The 22815-nt window shown below is 37.3% G+C and overlaps 1 pseudogene across 1 annotated transcript in view; it reads left to right on the forward strand.

Moving 5' to 3' along the window:
- LOC147356937 (E3 ubiquitin-protein ligase MGRN1 pseudogene) overlaps window positions 1-22492 on the forward strand; it is a 45885-nt pseudogene extending 23393 nt beyond the window's left edge. The window contains exons 2-3 of the transcript XR_015142896.1: window positions 14614-14700; window positions 19525-22492. The product of XR_015142896.1 is annotated as an E3 ubiquitin-protein ligase MGRN1 pseudogene (transcript). The remainder of the gene's footprint in view (window positions 1-14613; window positions 14701-19524) is intronic.
- The last annotated feature ends 323 nt before the right edge of the window (window positions 22493-22815 follow it).

Genomic DNA, 22815 nt, shown 5'->3' on the forward strand with positions numbered 1-22815 from the left:
TATTATTTTTCTTAAAGCATTATTCTATTCTAAATGCACTTTAATTTTATTGTTTGGATTCTATCAGCTTAAATGGATTTATTTACAATTAATATTCTGTAAGAAAAATTCATGAGTTCACTAAATCACACAACTGAATAATAGGTTGGTACAAAAATGATTGTGGTTTCTGACCATAAATTTTAAATCATTATAACTAGGCCCACAAACATCTTTATTCATAAAAATGGGAACCATTACAATCAATACATTCTTGCCAGCAAGAACTGTTTGTTTACTTCTACAATGTAAAAATCCTTGCTTTGGGATTTGACAAACTCTTGGAAAGCATTTTTGGTTGTGGAAGTATTTTCCTTGCAAAAAGTTGTCGAGATGCTTGAAAAAGTGGCAGTCAATAGGTTAGAGGTCAGATGAATATGGTGGATGAGGCAAAATTTTTTAGTCCAATTCATACATGTTTTGAAGCACTGGTTGTGTGATGTGCGGTTGGGCCTTGTCAGGGAGAAGAATTGGACCCTTTCTGTTAACCAGTGCTGACTGTAAGCATTGCAGTTTTTGGTGCATCTCATGGATTTGCTGAGCCTACTTCTCAGATGTAATGGTTTCACTGGGATTCAGAAACCTATAGTGGATCAGACCAGCAGCAGACCAGCAGAGAGTGACCATGACATTTTTGGGGGTCTAAATTTAGCTTTGGAAAGTGTTTTCGAGCTTCTCAGTGTAACCACCAAGCTGGTAATTGCCGGTTGTCATATAAAATCCACTTTTTGTCACACATCACAATCCAATTGAGAACTGGTTCATTGTTGTTGTGTAGAACTAGGGAAGATGAAAATTGAAAACAATGCTTTCACTTTCATGCATTGGAGAAGGAAATGGCAACCCACTCCAGTATTCTTGCCTGGAGAATCCCAGGGACGGCAGAGCCTGGTGGGCTGCCATCTATGGGGTCACACAGAGTTGGACACGACTGAAGCGATTTAGCAGCAGCAGCAGCAGCAAGAGGCACCCTCTTATCAAGCTTTTTCACCCTTTCAACTTGCTTTAAATACTGAAATAACCATAGAATGGTTGACATTGACTTCCTTGGCAACTATCATTGTGTAATTATATGAGGATCAGCTTCAAAGATAGCTCTCGGTTGGTCGTTGTCAACTTCTGATGTCCAGCCACTGTGGTCCGAATCTTTAAGGCTCTCATCTCCTTTGTAAGCCTTCTTGAAGCTTTTCTGCACTATACATTCATTAGCGGTTCTTGTGCCAAGTACGTTATTGATGTTGTGAGCTGTTTCCACTGCTTTACTTACCCAAGTTGAATTTGGGTAAGAAAATCGCTTGAATTTGCTTTTTGTCTAACATTATTCCCCTAGTCTAAAATAAATATAAAATACACAGCAAGTAATGTCATTAGTTCAAAAACATAAAATGAGAAATGTGCATTAAAATGACGATAACATAACCACATTTATTTAAGAACATATTCCAGTATCAAATGCCAAATCTCAACAAAGCAAAAGTGAAAGTGAAGTCGCTCAGTTGAGTCTGACTCTTTATGACCCCATGGACTGTTACATACCAGGCTCCTCTGTCCGTGGGATTTTCCAGGCAAGAGTACTGGTGTGTGTGGCCATTTCCTCCTCCAGGGGATCTTCTCAACCCAGGGATTGAACCCAGGTCTCCCATATTGTAGACATACGCTTTACCGTCTGAGCCACCAGGGAAGTGACCAACAATGAGAAACCAAAATTAATTTTGTACCAACCTAATAGTCATAACCAATGAACATATAAATCTTGTATATGTTTCTACACTGAGGTATAGAACAGTCTTATGGACTCTGTGGGAGAGGGAGAGGGTGGGAAGATTTGGGAGAATGGCATTGAAACATGTAAAATATCATGTAAGAAACGAGTTGCCAGTCCAGGTTCGATGCACGATACTGGATGCTTGGGGCTAGTGCACTGGGACGACCCAGAGGGATGGTATGGGGAGGGAGGAGGGAGGAGGGTTCAGGATGGGGAACACATGTATACCTGTGGTGGATTCATTTTGATATTTGGCAAAACTAATACAATTATGTAAAGTTTAAAAATAAAATAAAATTAGAAAAAAAAATTATGCATAAAAAAAAAAATCAAAAGCAGTTTCCATTGTGGGGTTATTATACTGCAGAATTACTCTTGTAGGTGAATTCCTTCAGAAAATGGATTCCAGAGCAAGATTTCAGAAGTTGACTCAACAATAAGAAGCCAAATGGTGACTTTCACTCACGTGTATTTTTGTGTTTTGAAGGTAATAGGGTAACATTCAAAACATGGGAGAAAATGGTTGGCATGTGAACATCCAGTGAAGTATTAAAGTTTAGCAGATCCAAAGGTAACCCTCAGATAAATAGACAGAAATTGCTCTTAAAAGTACTATGTGGAGATTTTAATTCTAAATATGGAAAAAAATCAAAGGATTTCTTTTAAAGAATAAAGTAAGCTATAACTGGCAGTGAAAAAAGATTTACCACCTACCTATGAAAACAAGGTTTAGCTGCAGGTGAGTAAGTAAACATATCTGAAAAAGCTTTCAGAAGAATAAAACAACAAGGAGTGGAAATGGGAAAAAAATGTCTCCCAGGGAACAAAGAAGACCATCTTTTCTATATCTCTGCAGGAGTGGCTATGACTGTGTCTATGAATACAGCATCCATGGAAAAAATAGACCTACATTCATTTTACAGAGAAGAGGAATATTTGAAGTATTGCTCTGGCCATTTTTTTTTGTTTTATTTTTATTGGTTTCTTTAAAAATGATTGTGTGATACTCCCTTTCTTAATAGGAAGTTTCTGGGTGGCAATGCTATTTTATAGAGGATTTTTGGTGATACACCATAGCACCAAATAGGCAATAAAGTATCCATATTTGAGTCCTATTTTGGAGAGAATAAATTTGTCTACTGAGCAAGAGAAAGGCCATTTATCTTCTGAGTTATTAAAAACTTCTATCTCAACCTGATATGAGAAGAATAAATTCAATGAACCAGTAAATTAGAGGTTTAAATATACTGGAATAGAATAGATGAAAAAAGGCACAAGTATAAGATACCACAAAAAAATTATGGGCTTTGAAGTCACACAGATCTGAGTCCAAATTTTAGTTAGCAAGTTAATCACCATATAACCTTGTAAAAGATAAATAATCTGTCTGAATCTTTGGCTTCTTCATATATATATATATATATATATATATATATAAACTTGCAAAATGATAGCCATGATTTGAATTGATGTATGTAGGAACAGTGTCTAGGAGCAGTGTCTGTCATCTAGTACTTCTCAAAAGTTATTATATGTTACATAATAACTATAGAATGAGCAATTAGTAAAATATCAACAGTTTCTAAAGTAAACCCTGCTGAATTCTGGTCCCTTGAGGTTGCTAAGAAAAAGAAAAGATTTCCATGTTGAATGCAAAATTGGATAGCGCTGTATTGGAAGGAACACACAGGTATTGTTTTGCGGGTTATGAATTGAACATATCCAAAAATATCTTATGAATTGAACGCATCCAAAATTCAGACTTTGACTTACAACTGCCTTTTTGGTGTCTTCCTTTGACAACCTAAGAGGCATTTCAAAACTCACAGGGCCAAACTGGCACTCCTGGAGTCTACTGTACCACCACCGACACTGTTTTATGGACATACAGTCTCTCTACATGTACTGACCAGTTATCATCTCTGAAAATGTCAGCATCCCCCACACTAATGTTAAACCTTGAAGCTGGGTATTTCCTTTGATTATTCCCTCATTCTCAATTACTTCCACCCAATATTTTTTATCAGAAAGTTCTGTAATTTCTACCTCTTAACTATATCTGCAATCTACACTTATTCGTTCTTATTTCAACTGCCTGCGTATCATGCAGAGATTCCTTATATGGTGTCCAAAGGCTGCCAGAAGAGCCATGGATAGAGCTCTGATTAAATGTAATTAGTTTTCTTTAATGTCTTAGGCATTTATTTCATACAGTTAAAAAAGATTATTTTGAAACGTTGTCTGTTGTTCTGAGCAGATTGCCACAGGGATCTTAGCTCTCTCTCAGAGTACATATTCTTTGGCCCTATAATTCACCCTAAGACATTTTGCAGAATAGGACTACGGTTGATCTTTTAAGAAAGTTTGCTTCTCCTTTGTTGTTGTTACTGATTTTAACTTTCCATCATGTTCCTGCAGCATTTCAGCTTGGCTTTCAGTGTGACAGCTAAATACAACACATACGGATGCTGAACTTGAAGTAAGTTTCTATTTTATTTAAATTAAGATACAGGTATTTGTGTAAAGTGAAACTGAAGCAAAAGGCAGGGGCAGACCTGGTACATGTGTGCTTAGTCACTTTATTTGTGTCCAACTCTTTGCGACCCCATGGACTGTAGCCCACCAGGCTCCTCTGTCCATGTGGATTCTTAGGTAAGAATACTGGAGTGGGTTGCCGTGCCCTCCTCCAGGACATTTTCCTGACCCAGGGATTGAACCCAGGTCTCCTGCATTGCAGGTAGATTCTTTACCAGCTGAGCTACCAGGGCAGCCTGACCCAGCACATAATACTACTTTTATACATGTTACCTACTTCTGTGTGGTGTATGTGTCACAGATGTACCACTAATATTGCTTGTATGGGAGTCTTCTGTAATTGCAAGAGGTTTTACACATTCTGTGCCACAGGCTTTTCATATTAAGAATTACATCCCCATTTAAGAACCACTCAACTTAATCTCCGTGTCCTGTATGCTCTTGAAACAAACTCAGCGTCTATAAGACCGTGTCCTCATGAGAGTAAGAAAGCAGTCACATACAGAAATCTGGAGCTAGGGTGTCACTGGAGAGAAACCTCATGTTCACTTCTTGAGGACTAGACTTAGGGATGCAGGCACACAGGCAAATTTATTTCTAAAGCTACTGGTCACCACTATCTTTATAATGTGTGTGTGTGTGTGTGTGTGTTGCAAATGGTACTTACTTATAGTTGGACTAAAAGATTTAGCTATGATGCAAGCAGGAGATAATCAGGATTAATGAGTTTAAAAACTGGGATGTTCTTCCTCAAAACCTATGTGTATTTGTCTGTAGTACCACTAATTCCTACAATTCTTCCACTGATTAGATACTGAAAGAGGTGCAATAAACGATGAATCTAAGGGCAATGGTTTGAAACTGGTTACTAATTATGTGAGGTCAGATTTGGAATACTTAACTCAATGATCTTTGTCCAAAGGAATAGGTATTACTTTCTCAATTTCCTATCATAATGGCCTCCAGGATAGTTTCAATAAAATGAACAGAGATTTAGGCAAAATTTGATGTATTTTTTACACAAGAATAGAAAGTATAGGTTTAACATCTGATGGAGCACCACTCAATATTCTGTTATGACTTCTAACATTTCCCTTTGTGGATATAGACTCTTAACTTTATGACTTCTTCACTGACTATCTTGTGGGAAAGTAGCCATTTCTGATCATTTATAATCTATGTTAAATAAAAAAAAAAATCAGTTGTTGGCTTTCAAATGCCATTTAAACTATTAAGCCACTTGTTACCATTATAATACTTGAATGAGAAATTGGCAATATCTGCATGTATTAACAACCATATACCTTTTGCATTTCTGTTCTAATGGCTCCTCTGTGCATGGAATTCTCCAGGCAAGAAAATTGGAGTGTTTGCCATTTCCTTCTCCAGGGGATCTTCCCAACCCAGGGATTGAGCCCATGTCTCCCACACTGCAGGCAGATTCTTTACTTTCTGAGCTGCCAGGGAAGCCCCTGTAATGACTCAACTCAAGCTTGAGAATTAGAGCGATTTTTTTTTTTAATACAAATGTTTTTAATTTTAAATGTAATTTTTCAATCCAACAAAGAAAACATGTCCTTCAAGAAATCTTGCTTTCATTAAAGAAAAGATGTGCTAATGAGGCAAATCAATATTTCTGCATGACAAGGGTTCCTCCAATTTAATCCATACCAACATATTTATATTCATGCAAAACATCTCTTATCTTGGCCATTCTTACTTAGATTTAATTAAGTTGCCTTGACTTGAAGCCCTTAGATGTAGTTCTCATCAAAAGCCCTGATGATTTTTAGAACAGAAATTACAGCTTGGTGGCTTTAGGACTGTAGGTTTTTGCTGCTGATATTAATGAGACAGGTCATTAGTGGAAGCTTCACTCTACATGGTAGATAAAAATAATGCATTCAGGGAGATATACTGAGTTAGGAGAAAAGCTTTTGACTTTTGGTCCAAACTTTTCTCTTGTCAAACAAAATACTTTTGTATTCTGAATTCACATTTGATATCCATTATGAAAGCCAGCCCTAAGGAAAGTGGGAATCCTTAATATCATATTTACAATTTTGCGCCATCCTCTTGACTTCTTTTTAATACTACTGTATTCTCCTGGGTGATTTTATCAGTGAATCAGAACTTTGACAACAGTTGCATAAAGGTAACTATGTTGTTCTATGTAACATCAGTTTCTGGTGCTCAAATTATTGTAGATGATGACCAAAGTCCTTAAATCAGATGTCTTGACTTTAGTAGGAAGTATCATCTGAAACTGTATTGACATGCATATAACACTCCATCATGGCTCTTATATTAGTTTCTGCATGTGCAGTGGTAGATTTGCTTTCCATCCCTGTGTTGGTCATTTTATGCCTTAAGCAAAACTCTCTCCAGGATTAGCTTATTTAGGATGAATAGGTCAAGCAGGGTATGGAAGCCAGAACAATGAAATTCCTTATCATCAGTGGCACAGAAGGCTGCAAATCCTTCTAAAAATAGGTGCTTAGGGATACTATGTGAGCATCTTCAATAGCCTTAAAATAGTGCTTTTTAATGCATGTTCAACAGTGAAATTCATACAAGAATCTTACGTTATGCTGCAATGTGTAGATTTTAAATTATTCATTTAACCTGATTCAGTAAGTCTTGGGGAAAACAAGATGCAAATCAGTGAAATATGAGTATTTTCTTGCTTCAATTTTATAGGAACTCAGTAAAATGAGAAATCATGGGGAGGGACTTTAATATTCTTGCAAAAACAAATACCTAAATTATGAATATAACTGTTGGATTGTTTGTCTATGATAAATCATCTCTTGAAAGAATGTCTTATACTGTAAAAACTTTCCCTTTTTGTTTATTAGATTTTAATTCACAGATTAATATAGTTTTCTAAGCAATATATGCAAATATGTGTATATATAGATATTTTTAAATAAAAACTGCATATCTATCAGTATAAAATCTGTCAGTGCATAAGTATTCCAATGAACATTTAATAATATTATGTTCTTACATTTTATACTTCAAGTTATACCATGAAATAAACAAAACACAAGTTACACACATATTTATATATATTTTTAAAATTATCTTCAGTTATATTCATGTGTCCCTTAAATATGATTCTTAGAAAAGAAAATGCTCTTTTAAAAACAATATTCCAAAGTTAGGTACTTCCTTTTCAGGGGAGTTGTTTGATGAAATTAGTATCTGTGGGTATATTTACAACTTTTGCCATCTGATGATTTCTCTTGTTTTGTTCAGTGTAAGTCTCACATCAATGTTTGTAAAATTATTTCAGGTAAATTATGCTCAAAAAGTCAGGGTACTATGTTTATAAATAAACGGGCACTCCAAAGATATTCTTAAAGAGTGCATAGGCTATAATACCAATTTCAAGTAGTTTGCAGATGTTTTCAAGAAAAATCAATTGTAACAACATTGTATTAGCCGCATGAAAGCTTTTAAGTTACAAATGGTTGCTCAAACTCCTGCTACTGCTGTAGCTTCCTCCAGCTACTATTTGGGCCCCCTGGATCAGATATCCTCAATATGAGGATTAGGAGAATATGTTGCCTCACCAATTTAGGGACAACGCCCCAGTCAGCTTGGAAGTAGTTATGGAACGAGAACGATGCCCCTTTTCCCTAGGCAACATAATTCTCCTAAAAAGAAAAGGGGGGAATGAGAGAGTCAGTTCCTAGGCAGGTTGATAGGTAGTCTAGGGGTCCCCAAGGAGAGAGGGATCTGGAATTCTCAAGGAGGGAGAAAGGACAAACTTTTTTTCTTTCTCCACATTCCTTAGGATTATATAACAATAATGTATCCTGCCTAAGGACAGTCTTTGGATTCAACCTTCTGTTATCTTAAAATGTTAATTATGGGAGTAGACCTGGTCTTTACAAGGATGTATCTTGCCTGAGGACAGTGTTATCTTAAAATGTAAATTATGGGAGTAGGTCTGATGAGGTCTTTACAACCTCCAGATAGTTTTGGATTATATAACGTCATTGTTAACACTAGCAAGCGGGTACTCTTTCTGCCCCCTTCTGATGCCTATGTCAGAAGCTTTCTCTATCTCCTTTATACTTTAATAAAACTTTCTTACACATACACACAAAAAAAATAAATAAAAATAAATGAAAAAAATAAAATCATATAACAATGAATAGAGAAGGAGGATGTTAGGGAAACCCATGAACTGGAGATATAAGAACCTGAGGCTAATTTTAACCTCTAACAAATTAGATGACTAATTACAACCACCATGGTTCTTTGTTTTCACATTAAAATATCAAGAGGGGTGACAAGAAGTCTGTGACTACTTTGGTTTTAATATCCTGTGATTTGGTAAATGAAAAGAACCATTATGATTTGAAATTGTCAGGAGAGGCTTCATAACAAAAGTATGGCTTTATGAGCCATGATTGTTATAAGTGCTCTGATTAAGCAAAGAGGAGGAAAGAGGCATTTCTGTTGAGGCATGGATCAGCAGAAAAGGAAATCAGTCAGAAGGAAACATTAGATGGGGAGGGGACCTGCCTCTCTGGGGGAAAAAAAAGAGTGCATACAATCTAGGTAGTAACTGCTGGGTTTTAAGAGAGTGCTGGAGGGACGAGGCTTGAGTTTTTGGATGAGAAGCTTGGACTGCACTTGATATGAAATAAAAAGCCATATGCAGCTGGGAGCATGGAAGTAGCATCCTGAAATCTGCCTTTATGACTCACAATTCAGGATGAACTGGCAGGTGGCAATAAGAAAGAATGTCCATCAGGAGGTCATGGCATTATGTTATCCAAGTTTAAACGGATGCACGCTCAGAGTGCTGGCAGTTAAAAGAAAGGAACAGCATACGTGCAGCAGCCACTTAAAAAAAAATTGAGGAAATTTGGGGATAATTAAACTTACTGAAGAGTATGATAGAAAGTCTATGTGCATTGCTATCTGGACTTCATCTAATTCTATAGTTTATTGCTACCTGCAATTTAATGACATTTCTATCTTGCAACTTTTTAAAATACTTCTCTATACATTTAATTAAAATTTTCATTTAAAAATCTGTCTTTATATTTAGCATCACTCTGTTTGGCAATCTGCTATTGAAAGCCAACAGAGATGAAAATAGTATTGGAGCAAGTCCTATGTGAGCTGCGTACTTGTTTACTATGTCACCTTAAACAAAGTGACACTTTGCTATTAAGAAAAATTATCCAAAATTTGGAAATAGAGCAAAAAGATAATGGTATATGTCTTGTCAATGTATTCCTGAAGCATATTCTAAGAGAACTACCAAAGTTTAATTTTCTAGAGGAGTATATCAATATTTGATTAAATGTTTATTATTGATTAAGGCTCAGATCTGAACCTGTAGATTTCTGACCAGTAAAAAATATTACTTCAACTATTACATTTTTATTTCCCTGGAGAACAGTACCCATTTTTGTATCCATTGATAAGTTATTTTCAATATCATTTTGTCTAAAAGACTACTAAAAGCTCCATTTGTCAAACTTTTATAGAACCAGCTTAACTACTTTATAGTTACCCTCCTACTAAACTAAGGAAATCATTGACTCCCAGTAACTAAATATTCATGTCAAAGTTCTTTATAAACATTATACTTGGCTACCTCAATTCCCTTGCTTTATTTTTTTTTCTTTTTTTAATTTTATTTTATTTTTAAACTTTACAATACTGTATTAGTTTTGCCAAACATCAAAATGAATCCACCACAGGTATACCCGTGCTCCCCATCCTGAACCCTCCTCCCTCCTCCCTCTCCATACCCTCCCTCTGGGTAGTCCCAGTGCACCAGCCCCAAGCATCCAGTATCGTGCATTGAATCTGGACTGGCGACTCGTTTCCTACATGATATTATACATGTTTCAATGCCATTCTCCCAAATCTCCCCACCCTCTCCCTCTCCCTCTCCCACAGAGTCCATAAGACTGATCTACACATCAGTGTCTCTTTTGCTGTCTCGTACACAGGGTTATTGTTACCATCTTTCTAAATTCCATATATATGCATTAGTATACTGTATTGGTGTTTTTCTTTCTGGCTTACTTCACTCTGTATAATAGGCTCCAGTTTCATCCACCTCATTAGAACTGATTCAAATGTATTCTTTTTAATGGCTGAGTAATACTCCATTGTGTATATGTACCACTCCTTTCTTATCCATTCATCTGCTGATGGGCATCTAGGTTGCTTCCATGTCCTGGCTATTATAAACAGTGCTGCGATGAACATTGGGGTACACGTGTCTCTTTCCCTTCTGGTTTCCTCAGTGTGTATGCCCAGCAGTGGGATTGCTGGATCATAAGGCAATTCTATTTCCAGTTTTTTAAGGAATCTCCACACTGTTCTCCATAGTGGCTGTACTAGTTTGCATTCCCACCAACAGTGTAAGAGGGTTCCCTTTTCTCCATACCCTCTCCAGCATTTATTGCTTGTAGACTTTTGGAAGGGCCATTCTGACTGGTGTGAAATGGTACCTCATAGTGGTTTTGATTTGCATTTCTCTGATAATGAGTGATGTTGAGCATCTTTTCATGTGTTTGTTAGCCATCTGTATGTCTTCTTTGGAGAAATGTCTATTTAGATCTTTGGCCCATTTTTTGATTGGGTCATTTATTTTTCTGGAGTTGAGCTGTAAGAGTTGCTTGTATATATTTGAGATTAGTTGTTTGTCAGTTGCTTCATTGGCTATTATTTTCTCCCATTCTGAAGGCTGCCTTTTCATCTTGCTTATAGTTTCCTTTGTTGTGCAGAAGCTTTTAAGTTTAATTAGGTCCCATTTGTTTATTTTTGCTTTTATTTCCAATATTCTGGGAGGTGGGTCATAGAGGATCCTGCTGTGATGTATGTCGGAGAGTTTTGCCTATGTTCTCCTCTAGGAGTTTTATAGTTTCTGGTCTTATGTTGAGATCTTTAATCCATTTTGAGTTTATTTTTGTGTATGGTGTTAGAAAGTGGTCTAGTTTCATTGTTTTACAAGTGGTTGACCAGTTTTCCCAGCACCACTTGTTAAAGAGATTGTCTTTAATCCATTGTATATTCTTGCCTCCTTTGTCAAAGATAAGGTGTCCATAGGTGCACGGATTTGTCTCTGGGCTTTCTATTTTGTTCCATTGATCTATATTTCTGTCTTTGTGCCAGTACCATACTGTCTTGATGACTGTGGCTCTGTAATAGAGCCTCAAGTCAGGTAGGTTGATTCCTCCAGTTCCCTTCTTCTTTCTCAAGATCGCTTTGGCTATTCGAGGTTTTTTGTATTTCCATACAAATTGTGAAATTATTTGTTCTAGCTCCGTGAAGCATACCGTTGGTAGCTTGATGGGGATTGCATTGAATCTATAAATTGCTTTGGGTAGTATACTTATTTGCACTATATTGATTCTTCCAATCCATGAACATGGTATATTTCTCCATCTATTAGTGTCCTCTTTGATTTCTTTCACCAGTGTTTTATAGTTTTCTATATATAGGTCTTTAGTTTCTTTAGGTAGATATATTCCTAAGTATTTTATTCTTTCTATTGCAATGGTGAATGGAATTGTTTCCTTAATTTCTCTTTCTGTTTTTCATTGTTAGTGTATAGGAATGAAAGGGATTTCTGTGTGTTGATTTTATATCCTGCAACTTTACTATAATCATTGATTAGTTCTAGTAATTTCCTGGTGGAGTCTTTAAGGTTTTCTATGTAGAGGATCATGTCTCTTCAAATAGTGAGAGTTTTACTTCTTCTTTTCCAATTTGGATTCCTTTTATTTCTTTTTCTGCTCTGATTGCTGTGGCCAAAACTTCCAAAACTATGTTGAATAGTAATGGTGAAAGTGGCACCCTTGTCTTGTTCCTGACTTTAGAGGAAATGCTTTCAATTTTTCACCATTGAGGATAATGTTTGCTGTGGGTTTGTCATATATAGCTTTTATTATGTTGAGGTATGCTCCTTCTATTCCTGCTTTCTGGAGAGTTTTTATCACAAATGGATGTTGAATTTTGTCAAAGGCTTTCTCTGCATCTATTGAGATAATCATATGGTTTTTATTTTTCAATTTGTTAATGTGGTATATTACATTGATTGATTTAAATTATATCTATTTCAGACTGTGTAAATGATTTACCAAAGTTATAGACTAGGGAAAGAGTTATAGCACACACACACACACACAGACACACACACACACACACACGAGTGAATCCTGAACCTGACTACTCTTAAAATTCCTCTACTCTTCCTATAAGGAGGACCAACTTTCTAACCTGTGCTCTAAAATCTTTAATGTTACTATTAGATCTCTCTTTTTCCTGATATTTTCCTCCTTTTCCTAATTAGTGATAATTTCCCTTGTTCTCAAACAAAAAGAAATACATATTAGTTCCCCACAGGCTAGTTCAGTGAGCATTTTAATATATCAATTTATTAAGACTATACCTCAGTGCCGTCACACACATAATCAAATACAACTGCCAAAAAGAATATCTATAATAGAGATATGCTCTTTAATAGACTGGAATTTCATATGAAGCCAAGAAAATGTTTTGTGGAATGAGGATATTAAAAAACATGGAAAGATTTGAGAAATGGGGACAAAAATACTTTTCACTTCCAAAGGGAACCAGGAAGAATCAATATTCCTCCTAGGAGAGCCCCAAATCTGTCAAGATATGTTTAAGTTTTCAGGAACACCTAGAGATAAGCTTAAACATATGAAAGAATATTATTAAGAAGTCTTTGAGGAAAAGCATAGAGGAGAAAGTAAAGTATCTGGACAACATAAAAATAAATTAAGAAGAGAACCTACAACCAGAAAAGTTTATATTTGGCCAGGTAGTAAGAATGAGACAGATGAAAAATGTGTGGTAACGTGTCTGGCATGAGGAAGTCTTTATGAAGATTAGGATTCAGCATTGCGAACATAGAAAACTCATCAATCAGAATATAAAATGCCAATAATGATAGAAATGATGTATCTGTGTTACTAGTAGGAAGTCTTGCCTCATAGAGGTATTTGGACATAATAAATGTCAAGGGTAAACAAGATGCTAAGAAGGTGTATCAACACCTGACAAAGATAAATTTAGTCTTGGTGACATATTTGGATATAAATTCCAGGAGAAAGAGCAAAGCAGCTGGTGACATCTGGGAGCTAGCCTGGCACTCTCAGCTCTAGGCATTGCTACCAGCTGGCCTGACTCTTGCAGATGATCTTAGTTTTTCTCCTGTACAATATGGACATGTTCCCAGAGCACCAACATCAGATAAGGATAACCAGCAACTGAGAAGAATCGAGGCAAACTTAAGACCACTTTGCCATAATCAGATCTAAACACAAGGTAAAGAAAAAACAGTGTAAAACTCCTAAAATGACCAAATGAACCACCTACTCTGGCTAATATAAATGACTGCAGCTTACAAAAATCAATAGAAGCATTTGTTTCACTCTATCCCCCACCCCCACATCTTCTAGGGAGAAGGCAATGGCACCCCACTCCAGTACTCTTGCCTGGAAAATTCCATGGAAAGAGCTTCATAGGCTGCAGTCCATGGGGTCGCTAAGAGTCAGACATGACTGAGCGGCTTCACTTTCACTTTTCACTTTCATGCATTGGGGAAGGAAATGGCAACCCACTCCAGTGTTCCTGCCTGGATAATCCCAGAGATGGGGGAGCCTGGAGGGCTGCTGTCTGTGGGGTCGCACAGAGTCGGACATGACTGAAGTGACTTAGCAGCAGCAGCAGCCACATCTTCTAAATAAGAATTATTAAAAGACTCAACTATAGAATTATCTCTGCTTCCAGACAACATCCAGTTCAGAGCAAAGTCCTACTTCTTTTTTTTAAATTAAAAACTTTTTTTTTTTTTGCCACACCATGTGGCATATAGGATCTTAGTTCTCCAGCCAGGGATCAAACCCGTATCCCCTGCATTGGAAGGCAGAGGCATAACCACTGGACCACCAGGGAAGTCTAAAGTCCTACTTCTTTGTATGCTCTTGAAAGCCACTTAACCCAAACCTGAATTCTAAAACGTTTTTCTAGCTTCCTTCTATTGAAATATCCCTCAGTTCCCCAGGGTGTGCAGTGTGCCTTGTGACATGGAATCAGTAAACATAACTTTGACACAGGTGTGTTCCTTATGGTCTTTGGCTCCAGAGAACTGACAGCTATATTAGAAGTCATTTCCTCATAGAATAGTCACTCAGAGAGTACTATCATTATGTTCAGTCTAGAATTTTCAAAGAAAGCTCAGCTTTTTATGTTCATTTTAGTGGAAATCTTCAGCAAGAAAACTTGAGAGAGAGCCGGTGCCCAGGATCCTGAGCAAGCAAATCCTGCAGCGAATAGCAGAGGACAAGGTCTCACAAGGTCACTGAGACATGGAAATGGACAGACCATATGGCTGACCAAAGACACTTAGCACTTACTTGCTGAGGTGCCACTGAAAACATTTTGGCCCTGATGATCTTGGTTGAACCATATGAAGTGACAAAAATTTGTCTTGCCAAGGCACAGATAAATCTAAGAATCAGACCTAAAACATGTCAAGTAGTCTCCATTGCTGTATCTTCTCCTAAACCGAGATCCACATATTAATTTTTTGAATCTTATTCTTTGAACTTCAAGAAAAGGAATGAGAACAGGTCAAAAAAATGTGACAGGTTCTCCCTAAAATCTATGATGATATGGTTCAATCTATTCATGCTGAACCTTCTAAAAATTGCTGACAACTTATCCTCAACATCAGAACCTAAGAAATAGTCTAGATCTTGATCTAAGATCATTAACATTCATTTAACTGTTTGTATTTGGGGGTGGATGGGAGAAGTCCTTGGAGGAAAGTTTTTATTTCTTTAACACAACTTCTGACAATATAGCTGCTTGTGAGAACTGTGAAAATAACAACATCAAGGCTCCACCTGAAACTAAATGAATTATAATCGCTGTGGCTGGGATCCGGCACTGTTCTTTTTGAAGAACTACCCTGTTAGGGAAAGCTGATCATCGCTAAAGACACAATGAACTTGACTCCTGTTAATCAGCAGAGCTGTTACTTTCCTTGAAAAAGATCAGAGGGATACTGACCAGAAAACAGGGGGCACTTCACGAGTTGTACCAATACTATACAACCATCCAGGATGAATGAGACCAGGTGTAAATCTCCCATTGTCAATAAGAATAAATACTAGCTACAATCCCTCCAAACCTCTGAAATAATCAAAACAATATTTTAATGGTGTTTACCCAAAATGTATGCCAAATTCAAAGTCCAAAATATTCTCAGTTTTCTTTTTCATGTTTTAATTTTTGTTTAACCTACTTTGTTGTCTGTTCAAGTTTACTAGCACAGAATAAATCAAGTAAATGAGGAAGGAATAAACAAACACCAATACTATAAAATGCGTCAGATTTTCTCCCACTCTAAAAATAAATATTTAAAACACTCAACCAGATGTCAGCAAAAAATGGCAGAGTAAGAGCCTCCAAAAATTCTTTTCTCCATAAAAGCAGTGATAAAATTGGCAGAAAGAAAATGTTAGAATCAATTTTTAACAACTCTGTAAATTAACCAGAGATTAACAAGGATCCAGGAAGGAGCTATTCAAGAAAAATGGCTAAATCTTGGTAGCAACGGCAAACTTTGTGGTATTTTGATGTGCCTAATACCTATTTCCAATCTCCAGCTCTGTAATCTGTAGTCTATAATCACAGTGAAAGTCATGCTTAGGCTGACAGCCACCAGGGGAGACAGAATGGGGTTGGAGCTTTCTTGACAGTCTTATTCCCCAAGAACTGTCATTCTTTGACTTCTCTGATGGTCCCTGGAAGATTCCCAAAGACATTCTTGAACATCTAACCGAGTATGGAAAACACTTTCCCCAAGAAAACACAGATAAAGTAATGAGTAGCACCATTAGAGATAAAAATATAGGTACATACAAAATGTAATATAAATATAACTTTGTTTATAATTCTTATTTTTTTCTATCAGACTTAAAAGTAAAATGCATCATCTAAAAATTATAAATGTGTGCTGATGGGCACACAATGGATATAGATATAATTTGTTTGAGAACAATAGAACAAAAGATGATGAATGGAATAACAATGTTTTTATCCACAACTGACATTAAAATGGTATTGATCCAAACTAGATTGTTAAAATTAAGACAGTAATTTTAATCTCCAGGACAACCACTAAGAGCATAATGTAAAATGGTACCCCCTAAAATGATCAGTATGTTAAAATGAAATACTATTGTATTCACATAGTTTCATGGCCCTGTGTGTTTCCCTGCTCCCACTAGTAAAGTTACTCTCAGTAGTATGGGATGATGATAATTCCATGGGGTAACTTGTGGAGTCTAAATGTGCTAGAGGATTCCTACAATCATTAGCTGTCTCTAGAAAGGAATATACCTATAAATCTTAGTCCCCAGGCCTTACCTTAGTGTCAGACTGAGAGGGTAACACGTAGGAAGGCCAGAGGTCCCAAGTGACAGAAGGAAATAAATTGCAACTTTTTTTCCTTCTCTAAACAAAATTAAAAGAGACTTCTTTTAATTCTGTGTTGAGGACACCAGGTTCTGCCTTGATCTAACCAATGCATTTTTCTTATGGAAATGTTTTTCTTAAGCTATGTTAATGAAACTGTGTATTTCCTTTGGAATTTGCCTTTTTTTCAAATGGTCCTGCCTAAGACTAACATTTTTTCTTTTCTCAAACCTTGGGCTGGTAATGGCTCAACAAAACAATCAGATCAGATCAGATCAGATCAGTCACTCAGTCGTGTCCAACTCTTTGCGACCCCATGAATCGCAGCACGCCAGGCCTCCCTGTCCATCACCAACTCCCGGAGTTCGCTGAGACTCACGTGCATCGAGTCAGTGATGTCTAACTGAAGCAGAAGATATTAAGAATACACAGAAGAACTGTACAAAAAAGATCTTCACGACCCAGATAATCACGATGGTGTGATCACTGACCTAGAGCCAGACATCCTGGAATGTGAAGTCAAGTGGACCTTAGAAAGCATCACTACGAACAAAGCTAGTGGAGGTGATAGAATTCCAGCTGAGCTATTCCAAATCCTGAAAGATGATGCTGTGAAAGTGCTGCACTCAATATGCCAGCAAATTTGGAAAACTCAGCAGTGGCCACAGGACTGGAAAAGGTCAGTTTTCATTCCAATCCTAAAGAAAGGCAATGCCAAAGAATGCTCAAACTACTGCACAGTTGCACTCATCTCACAGGCTAGTAAAGGAATGCTCAAAATTCTCCAAGCCAGGCTTCAGCAATACGTGAACCACGAACTTCCAGATGTTCAAGCTGGTTTTAGAAAAGGCAGAGGAACCAGAGATCAAATTGCCAACATCCACTGGATCATGGAAAAAGCAAGAGAGTTCCAGAAAAACAAAACAATATTCATGTCAATTGTTTTAAGGCCAGGGGATGACACACCTTCTGCCATCCTATCTCAAAAATGCATACTGTTGGAGAGCGGCCTGGTGAAACTCCCTCAGCTCTGAGGTGTCTTTCTTTCTAACAGACATAAAATGCCTTGCTAAAAACAAAGGGGCATTCTTTCTGTCCCCTTCTGATGTCTATCTCAGAAGCTTTCCCTACTTGTATTATACTTTAATAAAACTTTGCTACACAAAAAGCTCCAAGTAGTCAAGCCTCATCTCTGACCCCGGATCAAAATCCTCTCTTCCGGAGGCCATGCATCCTAGCATAACATACGGCTCGCAGTAGCAACCTTTCAAAACCCAGGTCAAAAGTATTCACCAGAGCTTTCCTGGTGAAGAATCCACCTGCCAGTGCAGGAGACATGGGTTCTATCCCTGGTCTGGGAAGATCCCACATGCCATGGAGCAACTAAGCCAATGTACCACCACTATCGAGTCTGTGCCGTAGACCCTGGGAGCTGCAGCTACCCAGCCTGCATATCCTGCAGCCCATGCTCTGCAACAAGAGAAGTCACCACTATGAAAAGCCCTCACACCACAAATGAGAGTAACCCCCACTCTCTGTGATTAGATAAAAATCTGCTCATCAACGAAGACCCAGCACAGCCAAAAGTTAATAAACAAATATAATTTTTAAAAAGTAGTCACGAGCTGGCTTTGGAAAAAGAGACACAAACAATAGGATAGATGCTGTAAACTTGGGTTGAATGTTACAATTCTTTCTCCTGACAATTTAAACCTTCACTTCTGTGGCCCAGTAGGCTTGATGTGGATCCAGAGTAGTCTCTGATCCTTGTAATGATGGTGAGAAACAAAGTGGTGGGAGAGGTGTGAGGACCTTGAGCTCTCTTCAGGGGTTTGCAAGCATCAGAGGGCACAGGGTGTGTTGGAGAATTTCATTTCACAAGCAGAGTTCTCGGTTTTTAGATAAATGACAGCAATTGTGGATGCATGGATGACCCAGTTGTCATTTGTTTGTTCTACTTGGCTCTTTTATTGGTCACCTGCAGCTCTTCAAGCCTTGTCATTTCTGTTGGCAGCAGGCTTGGGATCTTTTGGTGATTACAAAATAATTGCACCACAGGAGCACAAACCACAGGGCCGTGGTGTGTGGGATGGAGTTGGGTACCTACTAGGCCAGACACAAGTGACTTATGAATGGGCACTTAGGAATTGCTTATTAGATTTTTTACCCTCTCTTAGTACTACTGCAATTTGAATTTATTAACTGGTTTCAGTTGAAAAAGTGGAGCTAATATTTATAGAAAATACAAAACTCTATGTTTATTCTTAAGATTTTTTGTTCTATCACAGAAACCTAGACGTTTGAAAGTAAAAGGAAGAATGAAAATGCTAAAAGTCTTCTTTTGGATTGTGGAAAACATAAGATGGAACTATATCTTAAATTCTTTGAAGCCCAATTAACTTATTAACCTCACGCTAACCAGGAGAGATAGTAAAAGCCCCATAGAAATAGTTACCAAATATATAAATCACGAAATCATCTGCTGTTTCCCATTGTGTGAAAAATACTTTTGCATAGTAGGAATACTAATAAGATCTGATATCACAAAAATTTACAAGTATAGCATTCCTCTAAGGTTTTTCCCATTAATTTCAACCAAATATATTGAGTCCCTACTAGGTACCTAGGTCTGTAATCAGCACTGGGGAAGCAAATGTAATTAAGACACTGGCGATATATGTCATCAGGCTTCGCTGGTGAGCAATCGCCCAGTCCAGTTCCCTTACGTCACGCCCGCGCCCCACGAGTCCGTGAAGACGCTGAGGAGCCTGGTGAACATCCGCAAAGACTCCCTCCGGCTCGTGAGGTACAAGGACGGCGCCGACAGCCCCACTGAGGACGGCGAGAAGCCCCGCGTCCTCTACAGCCTGGAGTTCACCTTCGACGCCGACGCCCGGGTGGCCATCACTGTCTACTGCCAGGCGGTGGAGGAGTTCCTGAACGGGACTGCCGCGTACAGCCCCAAGAGCCCGGCCCTGCAGTCCGAGACCGTCCACTACAAGCGCGGTGTGAGCCAGCAGTTCTCGCTGCCCTCCTTCAAGATCGACTTCTCGGAGTGGAAGGACGACGAGCTGAACTTTGACCTGGACCGGGGCGTGTTTCCAGTGGTCATCCAGGCCGTGGTGGATGAGGGGGATGTTGTGGAAGTGACCGGCCATGCCCACGTGCTCTTGGCCGCCTTTGAAAAGCACGTGGATGGCAGCTTCTCCGTGAAGCCTTTAAAGCAGAAGCAAATCGTGGACCGGGTTAGCTACTTGCTGCAGGAGATCTATGGCATCAAGAACAAGAACAACCAGGAGACCAAGCCCTCGGACGAGGAGAACAGCGACAACAGCAACGAGTGCGTGGTGTGCCTGTCTGACCTGAGGGACACGCTGATCCTCATGCAATGCAGGAAACGCAAGTTTGATCCTTGGGTTGGAAAGATCTCCTGGAGAAGAAAATGCCAGCCCATCCCTCTATTCTTAACTGGAAAATCCCATGGACAGAGGAGCCTGGCAGGCCACAGTCTATGGGGTTGCAAAAAGAGTCAGGCGTGACTTGGCAACTAAACAGCAAATCTGTAATCACTCAGGTAGCTTACAGCTTGTTGGTAAAAATGAATCTATAATATAATTTGATCAGTGCACTATGGAGTTATCTTGCTTGGAAAAAATTAAGCCTTTACATTTGTTTTTCATATATCCCTTAGAAAGACGGGTGCACTAATTTTTACATTGGTATTCTTTCCTTGCCTGAGTATCCTTGAAACCATATCTATTTCAACTAATTCATAAATCTGATGCTGGCTATAATAGGGTTTTACCTTGCTAGCTATCAGATTTATCCCTTATAATTTCTGTATTATTTCCATTACTTGTGTCCTTTCTTCGTGCTTTCTCTACATCTTGCTCTTTCTCCATTTCCAGTTAACTTTTAAAAATGTCTCTATTAAATATTAATGTCTTGCTCCTGTTTAGTGATGTTCATATGTTTCCCTTTGCAATGTTCCAATGATTATTTTTGATGGTGTTATTATCCTGCATGCTATGAGAAGTATAAATGATATTAAAGTATTAAGATGACTATCATTAGATTTAGGTGTTCCTATGACAAGTGGTAATGTAGGCAAGACTACTGAATTGAGTATGCATTTTATTTCTTTAGGCTCAAATTAGATAACACAGATTTTGCACTCTGTATTTGAGGGTGACAGTAGTTTCTTTGCTTTTCAATATTCAATGTGTCCAGCTGCTAAAATGTCCACAATTCTTTAGAAATATTTTTTCAGCTTATTTTCTACTCTCAATGATCTTGAAATCATTAAGGGAGATGATTGAAATGGTAGTTCATTTCATTTCTTTCTCAAAGGAAGAAGAAAACTTAATAAGGAGTTGTTAAATAAGCTGTATTAAAATTTCAGTACAAAAAAATATTTGAAAAATGGCCTAGAATATGTTGTCAGACTTATTGACAGAAGGACATAATCATGTTTAACAAGCTACTGACAGCCACAGAGGTAAATAAATACAAAATGAAACAGAGTTTTGATTAAGAAAACAAAAGCTATACTTTTCTTGCTGGCAGTTACTGATAGCTAATCAACTACTAATATCAAGTCTTCTTTGGCAAATATTTTCTTATATTTATAGAAATAATAACATATAGAGAATATTATATATTTTCTTCTATCACAGAAAATATGCTTTGTGGCTTTACAATGAAATATTGTGAAAGCTGAGTGGTTTTGCTAACCATACCTCTTTATCTGAGATTTAATATTAGTCAGTCCTGTCTGACTCTTTAAGGCCCCATGGACTGAGCATTGCCAGGCTCCTCTGTTCATGAAATTCTCCAAGAAAGAATACTGGAGTGGGCAGCCATTCCCTTCTCCAGGGGATCTTCCTGACCCAGGGAATGCAGATGGATTTATTACTGTCTGAGCCACCAGGGAAGCACCTCTTTATCTGAGATTTAAGACCCTTATATTTTAATGTAAATAAGCATATAAATAGCTTTTATATAAACATAATTTTGTAAATATCATTATAAATGTATATATTTGCTATTAGATGTCAATGGGCAAAGCAGTTCTAAAAATTACTGTTTGTTTCCCTGTTCATGAGAAAAATACAAGCATGGCTTTAAGTTCATGATACAATTTGATTATTAAAAATTTCTGTCAATATGCTATAGGTATAATATCTATATACTTTTGTATAGAAGCACAATTTTTGCAAAGTTACATTAAGAAAATCATACCAAAATGTAATTTTGAAAGCAATTTTCTAGTAATATAAGTGTTAAGTACTGGAAGGCAAAGTAACTCAAATGTGCATTATAAAAAATATTTTAAGGAACAAACCTTAATACTTCCCTCTAAAATAATCAGGTGTATTTGAAATGTAAATATCCTCTCAAATTCTTTAATATATCTTGAATATTTAAAATAATGACCAAAAGCTTTAACATAATGTATTAACATTTAGAATTTCAGAATCTATCACTTTAAATTATCATATTTGAATTGTTTTTTATTATATTTTGTATGAATAGAGGGACTTTTAATTTTGAAGAGTTCTGGTATTTAGTAGTTAGTTCTGAATATAATAATTTGGACCCCTAAAATTTTCTGTCTATAATGCATATTTCTATTAAAATAATATTTATATCATATCTGAATTCTCCTGATTTATATTGTTTCGATATTTAGCCCAGTTATACTTAATTATCAAAATGTGTTTCTATTCAGCAAACAGTTGAAGAGTTGAACTCATTCTCAATGACAATGTAGACAACCAACAGCTTGGACAAGGATAATTACAGAAGCTCATTTCCTGGAAAAGTCCAGTCTGTTAAGACTGAAAGAGGTGGCTATTTTATCTAATGTGCAGACAACATCACAGAGAGTTAGGGAAAATGAAGAAAGGGACTATGTTCCAAACAAAGGAAAAAGGTTATTCTCAAGAAACTGGTCATAATGAAATGGAGATCAATGA

The sequence above is a fragment of the Bos grunniens genome, chromosome 16, assembly GCF_055505025.1.
Source record: "Bos grunniens cultivar Pamir isolate PY7600 chromosome 16, Bosgru_T2T1.0, whole genome shotgun sequence".
NCBI classification, from domain to species: Eukaryota; Metazoa; Chordata; class Mammalia; order Artiodactyla; family Bovidae; genus Bos; species Bos grunniens.